The 12,668-nt window shown below is 44.5% G+C and overlaps 1 protein-coding gene across 1 annotated transcript in view; it reads right to left on the minus strand.

The window, feature by feature from the left end:
- LOC142257217 (NXPE family member 1-like) overlaps positions 1-10,161 on the minus strand; it is a 660,520-nt gene extending 650,359 nt beyond the window's left edge. The window contains exon 1 of the mRNA XM_075329362.1: positions 10,112-10,161. The gene's annotated coding sequence lies outside the window, so the exon portion shown is untranslated. The remainder of the gene's footprint in view (positions 1-10,111) is intronic.
- Positions 10,162-12,668: the final 2,507 nt, after the last annotated feature.

Below are 12,668 nucleotides of genomic sequence, written 5' to 3' on the forward strand. Positions count from 1 at the left end.
ACACTTTGCACCGAACCCACCAGACACACCATTGGGGGGCCTAAAGGGAATAGGGCCGCCCACATGGGGGTTGGTAGGGGAAAGTGAGAAAGTGACAAAAGAAGTGAAACAGGAGTGAAAGGAGTAGGAGGTGGAAGGTGACTCTCTGAGAGGGAGAGGTCATCGGTCCGGAGCAGGGCTCTTGAAGTTACTAGGTGGCAGACGTTGGTCTGGGCCTGGTAGGAGCTGGAATCCCGGTCGCAGGGCATTGTGTCATGGGGCACGGACTGCCGAGGAGGGCAGCCGGCAGTCTTGAGACATCACCGGGCAGGGGCCAGGGCACGACGGGGTACGTGGACCCCAGGCCGAGAAGTAGCTTCACGCATCCCTGTAATTTACCCGACGGGGGTGAAGACTTCAAGATTCATCCCCAACCTGCTCCAAAATCGGGGTACTAGTGCACCGATGGGATAGGACTTTCCCAAATTAGAGTCCAAAGAAATCCTTCACGTGAATCCTGAGAGCAAGCTCACTCCATTAGCCATATGGGTGAGCGGGACCCAAAAAGTTTCAAGCTTGTGGGTCCAACTAGTGAGAAGGTGCCACAGAAAAGGCCACAGGCTAACAGCAACACCAAGGGCACGGATCCACACGTGCTCCCTCCATTCAGCAGCGGTGCTCAGAATTCTGGTTTACAAGCTGTCGGTTTTGTTATTCTTGGACTGAGTGAGTACACTGAAAAGCCCCTTTTCCTCTACCCAATGTCACCCCAGTCACCAACACCCAACAGGCCCCGTGGCACAAACCCCCTACCCACGGATGGGTAAACATCCTGCTGCTACACCATTGCCACCGGGCTCCCCAACAGCAGCGGTGGTCTCCTACATTACCACGCACCATGGGTGGTGTCACGAACTTCCAAATCCCCTGTACATATCCCCCTTTTCACTTCGAGTGTCCGTGCGAACCCTTCCCCTGGGTCCGGAGACCCCTCAAGCCACCGCGGCTCCGGATCCGAGCGGCTCGGCCGCTGGCATGGGGGCGGTTCACTTTCATCCTCACTTTTATTTCTCTCTTGATCTAATGACTTCCTCCTTAGCAATAAAATATTGATAAGTGTCCTAACCAGATTTTATATTAACACGCACAAGAAGATGAAAGCTGAGCAGTTATCTCACAAGGAAATGTATCTGAAAAAAAGTTGCTCTAACTGCGCCCTTCTCAATTGCACATTTACTCATGACACATCCAAGGATGTCGACTTGATTAAAAATTGACTTAAAAAAACGCTCTGGGTAAAAAACACGGTAAAACACAAAGTAAAACGCGGCAAAAAATGAATGCTGAGGGTGCATTTTTTGGGACAAAAAAAACGTGCATCTTTGTGGTCACCAAAAAAATGCAGTGAGCACACATAGCCGTATTTGTTGAAAGGAAGGTGAATAATCTTGATGAGGAGTCATTAGTCTTAATGTTGGCCTTTACTTCCTTCCTTTTCATTCCTTTAGATGCTCCACCTTGGCAAACACTGCATTTGCCTTGTGTTAAGCTTTCACAGAACCTTTATCTCTCTATGCATACCTCCCAACATACCTCCCAACTTTGGAAGAATAGAAAGGGGGACAAATTATGTGCCGTGGCAAGTTTTGACCACGCCTCTAGCCACACCTCAAGCCACACCCATTTGACATTTCTTTCTACCCTGGCAGGAGGAGATGTTAGAGGGGCGGTGCTAGTGAGGGCTATTCAATAGACACTTAAGAATGCAGAGTGTAGACCTATATCTAGGACTGTCCATTGTATCAAGTATACTGTAGCTGGGACTAGAGATGAGCGGATTGATTCATGTGACTATGGTCCAGAGTCCCGAACAGTAGTACTTGGCGGTGGGATGGGAGGTTGCGAAATTCTTACTTTCCAGGGTTCACAGTGCAGCTTTTGATTAGCCGGGGATAACGCCATGTCATCTGTGCGTCATACTCATCTCTAGTTGGGATGTATGGATTTATTTTTCATTTATTCATAGCAGCCAGAACTTCCTAATCTTTATGTAGCTTCAGTATATGACATCTGGCTTTTTTGTGTCTGGAGGGCTGTGTTCACACGTTGCATAAATACTGTGATTTTTGTTTTCTGCTGGTGTTCACACCAAACACAATAACAATCTTCTCTGGTTATTGCATTTTTGCTGCAATTTTTATGCTATTCCCCCTTTGATATGTTTTTGTTGCAGATGTGGAGCCGCACTTTTAAAGGGAATCTGTCATCAGATTTTTGGTAGCCCATCTAAGAGCAGCATAATGTCGAGACAAACATCCTGATTCCAGCAATGAATCATTTCTGAGCTGTTCATTACTGAGCTGTTTGCTGTCATTTTGATATAATCAATGTTTTCTCTGCTGCAGATCCAGCAGTTCTACAGATCTCATTAGTATGCTGGACTACCTGGCAGAACACCAAGTAGTCCTCTAATGATAAACTCCTCCTGATTAAACAGTGATTTTATCAAAATTACACTAGCAGCCCAGTAAGTGAAACACCACTGGAATCCCTTGAAGTAAATCTGACAGCAGGTTTTTGCTTTGTAAGCTGAAGACAGCATACTGCAAGGGTTAAAACATATAATTGAAGGATGCCTGTCTTATCAAGGTTTGATCTGTTGTTCATATGCTATCTTTAAGCTGCAGGATACAGCAGGATTTATAATTTCTTGGACTAATTTCTTTCATGTCATGTGCATAGCAGTTCAGAATGCCCCCTCCTCTATGGTATTTATTTTTGTATCCACTAATTTGAGTAAAGTTGATTATTTTGTAATGAAAGTCATAATATTAATAGTGATGAGCGAATAGTGAAATATACGGGTTTGAATTATTCGTCTCGAATATTTCATACTATTTGTGTATTTATCAAGAAAAAGCAAAGCTAATGTACTGTAAGTCAATGGGAAACAAATATTTTTTTGGTGGACCCTCCCAGGATGTCTGATGGAGCTGTAAAATAGCTGAAATGGATGGAAAAGTGCTGAGATTGAATGGGAACAGCATGGGGAAGATGCATGGAAGCATCTCTGAAACAGAGGTCGCATCTGGAAACAATCTTATCAGAGTATTGCGCCACTTTATCGTGCGTTCCCCCGCCTATTTGTGATAACCATTGCAGGTAAAGTAAGCAGCTGTGGGCTGCAGCCCCCTGCCGAGTGCTTTATGTTGGCTGGTTATCAAAAATAGAGGCTTACACAAGATTTTTTTTTTTTTAAATTAATTACATAAATAGTAAGAAAAAGAAAAATATGTGGGCTCCTGTCCATTTTTGATAACCAGCACAGATAAAGCAGACAGCTGGTGACTGGTATTCTCAGGCTGGGAAGGAATCACTGGTAACAATTCCTTTTAATGAGGTATATTCCCTGGAAAGAGGGGTTAAATAAAACTTAACCTTTATATTTGATACTAATATTGAACCTACAAAGGTTCACTAAGTAATTCATCCAAAACCTTAGTGAGTAACTAATAAATTAATATATCTCAGTAACTCAGTATTCTCATCTCAATAGTCCCTTGATGCATTTTTTTATCTCTGTATAGTTATGCAGGCATCACACAGGACGATAAATTGTGCGATCGCATAAGTGATCGCACCCGCCGCCGTCGTTTGTGCGTCACGGGCAATTAGTTGCCTGTGGCGCACAAAGTCTTTAACCCCCTGTCATACGTACTTACCTCCCGGGCGAAATCGCTGTGGGCAGCGAACATCCTCTTCCTGAAGGGGAGGGACGTTCGCCGTCACAGCGACGTCACACGGCAGCCGGCCAATAAAAGCGGAGGGGCGGAGATGAGCGGGACGTAACATCCCGCCCACCTCCTTCCTTCCACATTGCCGGTGGGACGCAGTTAAGCTGTGTTCCTCATTCCCGGTGTATCAAACGGAGCGATGTGTGCTGCCTCGGGAACAATGAACAACCGGACGTTCGATTTTTTGAAACTGAGCGATGTGTCAATGATGAACGAGAAGGTGAGTATTTCTGCTCGTTCACCGTCGCTCGTAGCTGTCACACGCTATGAAATATCAGACGATGCTGGATGTGCGTCACTACCGACGTGACCCCGACGACATATTGCCCAATATATCATACCGTGTGACGCCGGCATAAGACAATTCTTCAAAAGACTTAAAAAAACTAGCAAGACTCCAATCCATATCTCACTTCCAGGATATATTCAACTAATAGTGTTACAACAAACTACTCATTGGGGATAGATTTATATATAAATTTCTAGGAATATTCAGAGATCGCACATTCACTATATCTTTCCAGATCTAATATATAAAACTGAGTGTATGTATGTATGTATGTGTGTATGTCCACTAAAGGAATTCGCACCGTCGCATTTACAAGCACGAAATTTTGCATAGACACCCTATTTGACTTAGGGAACGTCATTGACTATGTTTTGAGGGGAAATTTTAACCTTGCGCTTTACAGTTATTCACCAAAAAACCTGCCTCGCAGCTCCATTGATTAAAGTCAATGGAGCTGGGAGCCACAATGCAGCCAGAACTTCAGAAGAATGTTGGCGTTTCACAATTCAGCCAGGGAAAGAGACAGACAGAGACAGAAAGACACAGACAGAGACAGACAGGGAAAGAGACAGACAGAGACATACAGACAAAGAAACACAGATAGACAGACAAAGAGACAGACAGCCAAAGAGACAGATAGGGAAAGAGATAGAGATACAGATAAGGAAAGAGAGAGACAGACAGGGACAGACAGAAACAGACAGGAAAAGAAACAGACAGACCGACAGAGAGACAAAGAGAGTGAGAGACAGGGAAAGAGACAGACAGACATAGAAATAGTGAGAGACAGACATAGGCAGAGAGACAGACAAAGAGGGAGACAGACAGAGACTGGGAGAGAGACAGACAGACAGTTATTTTGTCGGGCTACGCTGGGTACTACAGCTAGTATAATATATAACTTTCCTATATTACCCCTTTAATATATTTGTTTTTGCCATTATTTTTGCACTTTCACTATCAAATACAAGTAGCAGATAGATTGATAATTACAGCTTAGGTCGGTTAAAATAATTAGAATTAAATGAAAGGGCAATCAATCACTTCCATCATGGGACACTTACTCTCAACACCCAGCAATTAGATAGCAAAAAGTGCCTTGTGCAATAAACAGTATAAAGGTTAGATCTATTTTAGTAGGAAATTGATTCACTAATAGAAGGTAGTGCATTAAAGCATTATTCCTTAATTAAATACATTCTCAATCCTCCCTGATTGTAAATGTATTTTTATCACTTGAGGCACAGATCCAGCGTCCTGTCCGCACATCAGTGCCCTTTCTTCTACAAGATAATACACACTTTTCCTACCTGCACATATAATTCAAAATGAACTAAATCAATATATTTAGGGACCCCATCTCATTTGAAGGGACTTTGAAGGTCTTATATGACAAAAATACCTAAAAGTGACACCATTTTAAAAACTGCACCCCTCAAAGTGCGCAGGAAGACATTCAATAAGCCTATTAGGTGATTCAGAGGAATTAAAGTAATGTGTAAGGAAAAAATGAAACTTTTACTTTTTCCTACAAAAAAGTTACTTTAGCCCCAAATTTTACCTTTTCACAAGGATAACAGAAGAACATTTACCTTTCAGTTTGTTCTGCAAGTTCTCCTAAGTGCACTGATAGCTCACATTTGATGGAAAACTACTATTTGGGTGCACGGCAAGACTTGGAAGTGAAGGAGCACAAAAAGTTCAAGAGCAGATGTCATGCTGCATTTGCAGAGCCCCTCATGTGCCTAAATAGTGAAAACCCCCCACACGTGACCCCATATTTTAAACTAGACCCATCAAGGAATTTAACTAGATCTTGGGTGAGCACCTTGAACCCCCAGGTGCTTTACAGAATTTTATAACCTTGAGCCATAAAAAGAAAAAAAATAACATTTTCCCAACAAAAATGTTGCTTGAACTCCAAATTTTAAATTTTCACAAGGGTAACAGGATAAAATACACCATACAATTTGTTCGGCAATTATGCCTGAGTAAGCTGATGTGCTCGAAAACTATTGTTTGGGCGAACGGCAAGGCTCGTAAAGGAAGGAGTGCTATGCAAGAACAGATTTAGCAGGGGTTAAACTACTGCAGTTTCCATGTCACATTGGAAGAGGAGCTATGGTGTCAATCAGCAGCAACCACCCACATATGACCTCTTTTTGGAAAGTACACCTCTTGAGGAATTGTTTTAGTTGTGTAGTGAGCATTTTAACCCCACAGATCATTCATAGAATTGTGTAACAATGAGGCTGCGGAAATGAAAAATGAATTTTTTTCACTAAAATGTTGTTTTAGCACTAGGTTTTTCATTTTCAAAGGGACTATTAGGTGGAAATTGACCACATAATTTCTTCCACAATTTCTTCTGAGTTCACAGAGAGGATATTGACACCACAGGTATGTCAAATAGTTGTATACCATTCTGTGGTGAAGAGCTAATTCCAGTTTTATCACTAAAATACTGTTTTAGCTCCGTATTTTATATTTTCACAAAAGGAAATGGCTAAAAAAGTACCATAATTTGTTATACAAGTTCTGTTTAACATGACAATATGACAATAAATCACACGTGGCTGTACAGTATTGTTTCGCAACACGGCAGGACTCGAGAGTGAAGAAGCCGTATTTCACATTTGAGGGGCATATTTTTCTAGAATAGTTTGCAAGCAACATTTGCAGAGCTCCTGATGTGCCTAAAGAGTGGAAACCCCCTCAAGTGACCCCTTATTAGAATTTACACCCCTCTGGTAATTCATCTATGGGTGTAGTGGCTATTTTTATGCTATGGGCGTTTTCCAGAAACAAACACAAAGTAGAAGTTGCAGAGTGAACATTACAAATATGCTATTGTACTATAGCGCCCAATACATTGTGTCCAGCTCGTGCTATTGTAGCCATGCACCCGTAAAATAAGTGGGCTCTCCGCACTTCGGTAATCTCAAACATGGGGATGCTAACTATTGTGATACTCAGAAGGGAGTGGGTTATTGTATATAAGAGCACAGATTTCACTAGATTTCTTTTGGGAGGAGCCATGTACAGAACAGAGTCATTTTACATGTATCCGATACTCTACGCTGAGCACTTACATCGGGCAATGCATTAAAGATATACAATCAAAAGCCCACAGATCTAATAGACTCTGGACTCAGGTAATTACCACACTGACTTTATTGTGTGGATATGTTACCCCGGTTTCAGGACTACTATCTATGCTAATAAGCTCATACCCCAGCAACATCGCATAGATTTCCCAGGTTGATCTTATCACTTAAATATATTACAGTTTCATTGATATTTATGCTTACATGCCTCCTTGGAAATCTTTACCCTATTTTGTTACTTGCAGCAATCTTTCTATGTGAATATTTTAGTGGTTATTTATTATCTCCTGTGGTCCTATATTTCCTACCATTTTAAGTAGTTGCCTTTGGAGAAACCCTGTCTTTTATAACATTGACCCTAGGTATTGTAATATTACAAGAGAAATATTTTCACTCTATTTTTTACCTTTATGTACTTAATAAAACATGTGTTTTACTGTGTTAATATGTTTAATACTTATTTATCTAAGTGTTGGTGTTGAGACCTCCATGAATAGCATTTGCCTATTGCTACCACATGGAAGGACTTTTTGAAAAATGTAATGCATTAAACATGTCAGTGCTGCACTGACAGAAGCCTTTTAGACAATGCATATTGCATTGTCTTCCAGGCTTGCCGTAGCTGGCTGACCTGGAGGTCACCTTGTGTTGCTATGGCAATGATCAGGCCCTCATGATGATGTCAGATGAGAGAGAAAATGCACTCCCTCTTCAAGCATCCTAAATGTTGCGATCGATATAGATTGCGGCATTTATAGGGAGCAGTGCAGGTATCACTCCGGACTGTGAGAGCCAGGTGTTCAATAAGCCAGGCTCTTGGCAGTGATCATGGATCTCACTTTACTGCATGCCTGAAAAGTCAGGACACCGTTTGTCCAATCTGACTCCATCATCCTCCCTGTAGTGAACTGTTCCATCTACATCATATTTTTCTCAAATGTAAACAGAAACTCTGATAGAAGTGCTCTACCTCGATCATATCATAAATGCGAACCAAGCCTTAAAACAGTAAATAATATTATGTATCCCGAAATGGAAACAATAGAAACGTCAATGCATTCCCCAAAATCTACGCCCCTTCTCAGGTGTGATATCTGTCAACAGAAAAGTAAAGGGTTTCCATATTACAGGTAGAAGAAATACTCTGGTAAAGTGACGTGGATCCCCCAAAAATTCCAGAAAAGCCATACTCCAAAAGGCAAACAGTTGCCCTTCCTTTTGAGACTTAAAGTACTCTGTAGTGGGAAAGTCCATTTTATTTACAGGCTTTATGTGTTCAGAAAATATTTGTAGGAAAAAAAATCATCACAATACCTGTATATATGTGAAATGGGGTCTTTTTTGGGTGCATCATGCTGTTCTAACTCCTCTATTGCTCTGCAACTGGTGCCTACAAACATTACCAGCAGAATCTGCACTCCACATTGCACTCCTTGTAAATGAAAAGCGTGTGGGGGGGGGGGGGGGAGGGGGGATAAAGCAACATTTTAATCATAACAACTGAATTTTTAATGTTATAAAATTTTGTGAAGCACATATCAGAAGAAATTGCTCACCACGCACCTCAACAATTTTTGTCAGGGTCTTAGGTTCCAAAGTCGGTACATTTGTGAGGTGTTTTGCCACCTCAGGAACTTTTCAACTGCAACATGGTAGGTGCAATCTATTTCAGCCAAATTTGTTTCCGAAAAATCTGCAAATTGTCTCTTCAGTGAGAAAGTAGACAAACTCTAGTGCCACCTTTTGGAAGTATCAATCCTAAGGGGTACTTTGCACGCTGCGACATCGCAAGCCGATGGTGCGATGCCGAGCGCGATAGTCCCCACCCCCGTCGCAGCTGCGATATCATTGTGATAGCTGCCGTAGCGAATATTATCGCTACGGCAGCTTCACATGCACTCACCTGCCGTGCGTCGTCGCTCTGGCCGGTGAACCGCCTCCTTATTAAGAGGGCGGGTCGTGCGGCGTCACTGCGACGTCACACGGCAGGCGGCCAATAGGAGCGGAGGGGCGGAGATGAGCGGGATGTAAACATCCCGCCCACCTTCTTCCTTCGCATAGCGGACGAGAGCCGCGGTGACACAGGTAGGAGATATACCTCGCTCCTGCGACTTCACACACAGCGATGTGTGCTGCCTCAGGAGCGAGGAACATCGGACCGTCGTGTCAGCATAATTATGGAATTCGCCGACGCTACACCGATGATACGATTACGACGCTTTTGCGCTCGTTAATCGTATCATCTAGGATTTACACACTACGATGTCGAGAGCGACGCAGGAAGTGCGTCACTTTCGACATGACCCCACCGACATCGCACCTGCGATGTCGTAGTGTGCAAAGCCCGCCTAAAAGTCAAAAGTGACCCTTTAACGAGCCTTGTCATATGACTTAGGATTTATGCCAGATCAGAACCTCAATTTGCAGATACAGTGTTTTGTGATGGTTGTTTCTCGTCAATGCAAAGTATTAGATCTGATCTGGTTCTATAAGAAGTTAAGATGGGGTCTAAAGGGGAAGCTATTCTCCTTGTGCAGTCTGACATACCATTCACAAACAGTGTTAATTTTCTTCCGAGCCCAAACATATGAGGTATTGCTGTGTTTTAGAGAAATTCCATAATACATTTTGGGATTAATTTTCTCTAGCTACTCATTACTAAAGCAACTTTTAATGAAAAAAGCTATTTTTTTTATTAATCTACTTTTCTTTAAATCCTGTGCAGCACCTGAAAAGTTACAAAACTTAATGGCACCAATTACTAATGCCGTGTAAGATCAGTGCAAAATGCAACTCTGATGGCATCTGACAATGTTCAGAAGGGCAGGCTGCTGACTGTGCAGGCAGTTAGTGAGGCAGAAGAGGACGATCTACATAGAATCTTGTGTCCAAACATCCTTATTACAAATAACACTGAAATATTAAAAAAGTTAGGTACTTACAGGGACTTTAACTTCTGCTTTGGACTTTTTAACTCCACTTGTTCACAGTCACTTAGTTCAGGAAGTTCAGAAAGAGCGATTCTCCAACTCTAGTGCTCTTCATAGGGAGTATGTTACTGACGCTGCTCCTACTGACACCTTGTGGACATTATTTTCTAAGGTTAATTTACTTAATTATATGTTAGTCTAACCATGAAAAAATCCCCACTTAAAATTGAATACTTTAATAGATATGCATTAAAAATGACAAAAGGTAACATGTAGACAAAACCAATCAGTAATATTGAGTGGGGTGAATGATATATCTGAAAGTGCACAGATATTATAAACAAACATATAAATATAGCTAAGGGTTAGGTGCCAAAAAGAATGGTTATACCCACTAATATGTTAGGGCGTATACTGTATACTCGAGATACAAAAAGGGAATGTACATGTAAGAGCAGGGTCAAGATGCAGCACACAGAGGATGAGGACGCAGAGGTAACTCATTTCGGCACGTGTCAAATCAACTGTTGCCAGTACAAAATAAAGACCTAAGCTGTCCATAGGGAAACCATGGGATGAACCCTACCTGACAGCAGAGGTTACCACCCTAAAATTACGACAATGGTGCCCCCGCCCAACGTGATCTCTCTGGTGTATCCCTAAAAATCCCTGTGGATGAAACATATTAGAAAAAAACGCTGAAAAACAAAATCACACCCGGTCCACCCAGTTTGTTTCAGCCAGATGCCGAGCCTGGATTTTTCCGGCCAGAGGCTTGAGGGTCAAGGACTTCAGGGTCGGAGATGCATTTTCAGTGTCAGTGACCATGGGTGCAAGTGGCTTGGCCTCTAGAGCAGACAAGGTTTCACGTATCCCGGGATTCTGTTCCGGCTAGGCCTTCATCAATTGCCAGACCCGCTTTCCTCGACTCACGGTCACCTTTAAGTCAACACTACAATGGCCAGTTAAGGGGGTATTATCTCTTCCACTGCAGTGGCCAACTCCTGCCACGGATCTCCAGACTCCAGGGTCAGTTTTCCCAACTGCAGACCCCTGGGTCACCCTCTATGGCTTTGAAAGTCAGTTGGGTGACCAAATCCTCCCAACCCCATTGACCACGGTTATTTTCGGCCAACAGACCATACCACTGGCCATCCCTTGCCAGAAAAGGCTCCATCTTCAGAGACTGCAATGGCGTCGGTCTTCAAGAGTTGTGGAGTCACCCTTTTGCGGATTGCACCCTCCAGGGTGGGGCCTCTTCCAGTTCCTCCTCCCATTTCTTCATTTATGCCGCCTATTTTTCATCAGTTTCTTGGAAAGGCATGCCCTTTGTCTTTGGTGAATCTGCCGGAGACAGGCATCACTGCATATGAGGCATTTCTTAATCCTCAGCTTCTGTACACATGTCGCGGGCGGAGGAGGGGCCGCTGCGCTCTCCCACTGCTCGGGTCCGTCTGCCGCTGCTGCTGCTGCTGCTCGGTGGCTCGAGCGATGGGCCGGATCCCGGGGACTCGAGCGGCGCTCCTTGCCCGTGAGTGAAAAGGGGTGGTTTGGGTTTTAGAGATATTGTCCGTGATGCCACCCACGGTTGTGGTGATTTTGTGGACACCACCGCTGCTCTGGACGGGGATCCCGGGGGCGGTGACAGGGAGCAGCTTTGTTGTTACTTCTCCCCTCTGTGGGTAGGGGGTTGGTTGCCCCGGGGCCCGGTGATGGGGTAGGGATGGATGACAGGCGGATTGCGGGGCCTGATGAGGTGCAGGGATGCGGGGGCAGCGCTGTGCTACACGGCACGGTGGTACTCACTCAGCCCAATGATGAGGACACAGTTCACGGTAAAACAAGTGGCTGGATGGACGGGTCCCTCGGACGGCTGCGGTGTTGTTGCTCCCGGCAGGTTAGCGGTGACTGTCTTTTCCCTGCACCTACGCTGTCTTTACGGTTCCAATGGGTTCCCACCGGTAACCCGCTCCCCGACTTGGATATGGGCCGGAGGAGCCCCTTTTGCCCGCAGGCGCTGGCCCTGAGAAACGGTTGCCTTGGCGGTGGCGGTGTCTCTCTCACTAGGTTGGACTGTTGCCTTCTGTCGGGACTTACTGTTTGGAAACCCAGGATGTCCCCTTCACTAACGGATTCGGCAAATTCACGGCGACTCCTAGCCTTGCCGGGGTCCGAAAAGCCCCTGCCACTGGTGCTGGCTTCTCTTTGCGTACCGGTCCGGTACCGCCGGGCCACCACCCGTCCACGGTCCTTACGGTAGACTCCAATCGGCCACTCCTGCAGACGGTCACCACCGTCTGCCAACCTTGCTGTCTCGCCCGGGCCACACACCCGGACGCTGTCAGTCAGTTGCTCTGTTACTACTTCACTTCTGCTCACTTTCACTTCCAACACTAATCTAACTGTTTTTCCCGCCTCCAGGACTGTGAACTCCTCGGTGGGCGGGACCAACCGCCTGGCCCACTCCCTGGTGTGGACATCAGCCCCTGGAGGAGGGCAACAAGGGTTTTGTCTGACCTTGATGTGCCTGCTGGGAGTGTGGGGTGTTGTGGTGTTGTTCTCTGTGGCC

Source organism: Anomaloglossus baeobatrachus, chromosome 11 (genome assembly GCF_048569485.1).
Source record: "Anomaloglossus baeobatrachus isolate aAnoBae1 chromosome 11, aAnoBae1.hap1, whole genome shotgun sequence".
Lineage (NCBI taxonomy): Eukaryota > Metazoa > Chordata > Amphibia > Anura > Aromobatidae > Anomaloglossus > Anomaloglossus baeobatrachus.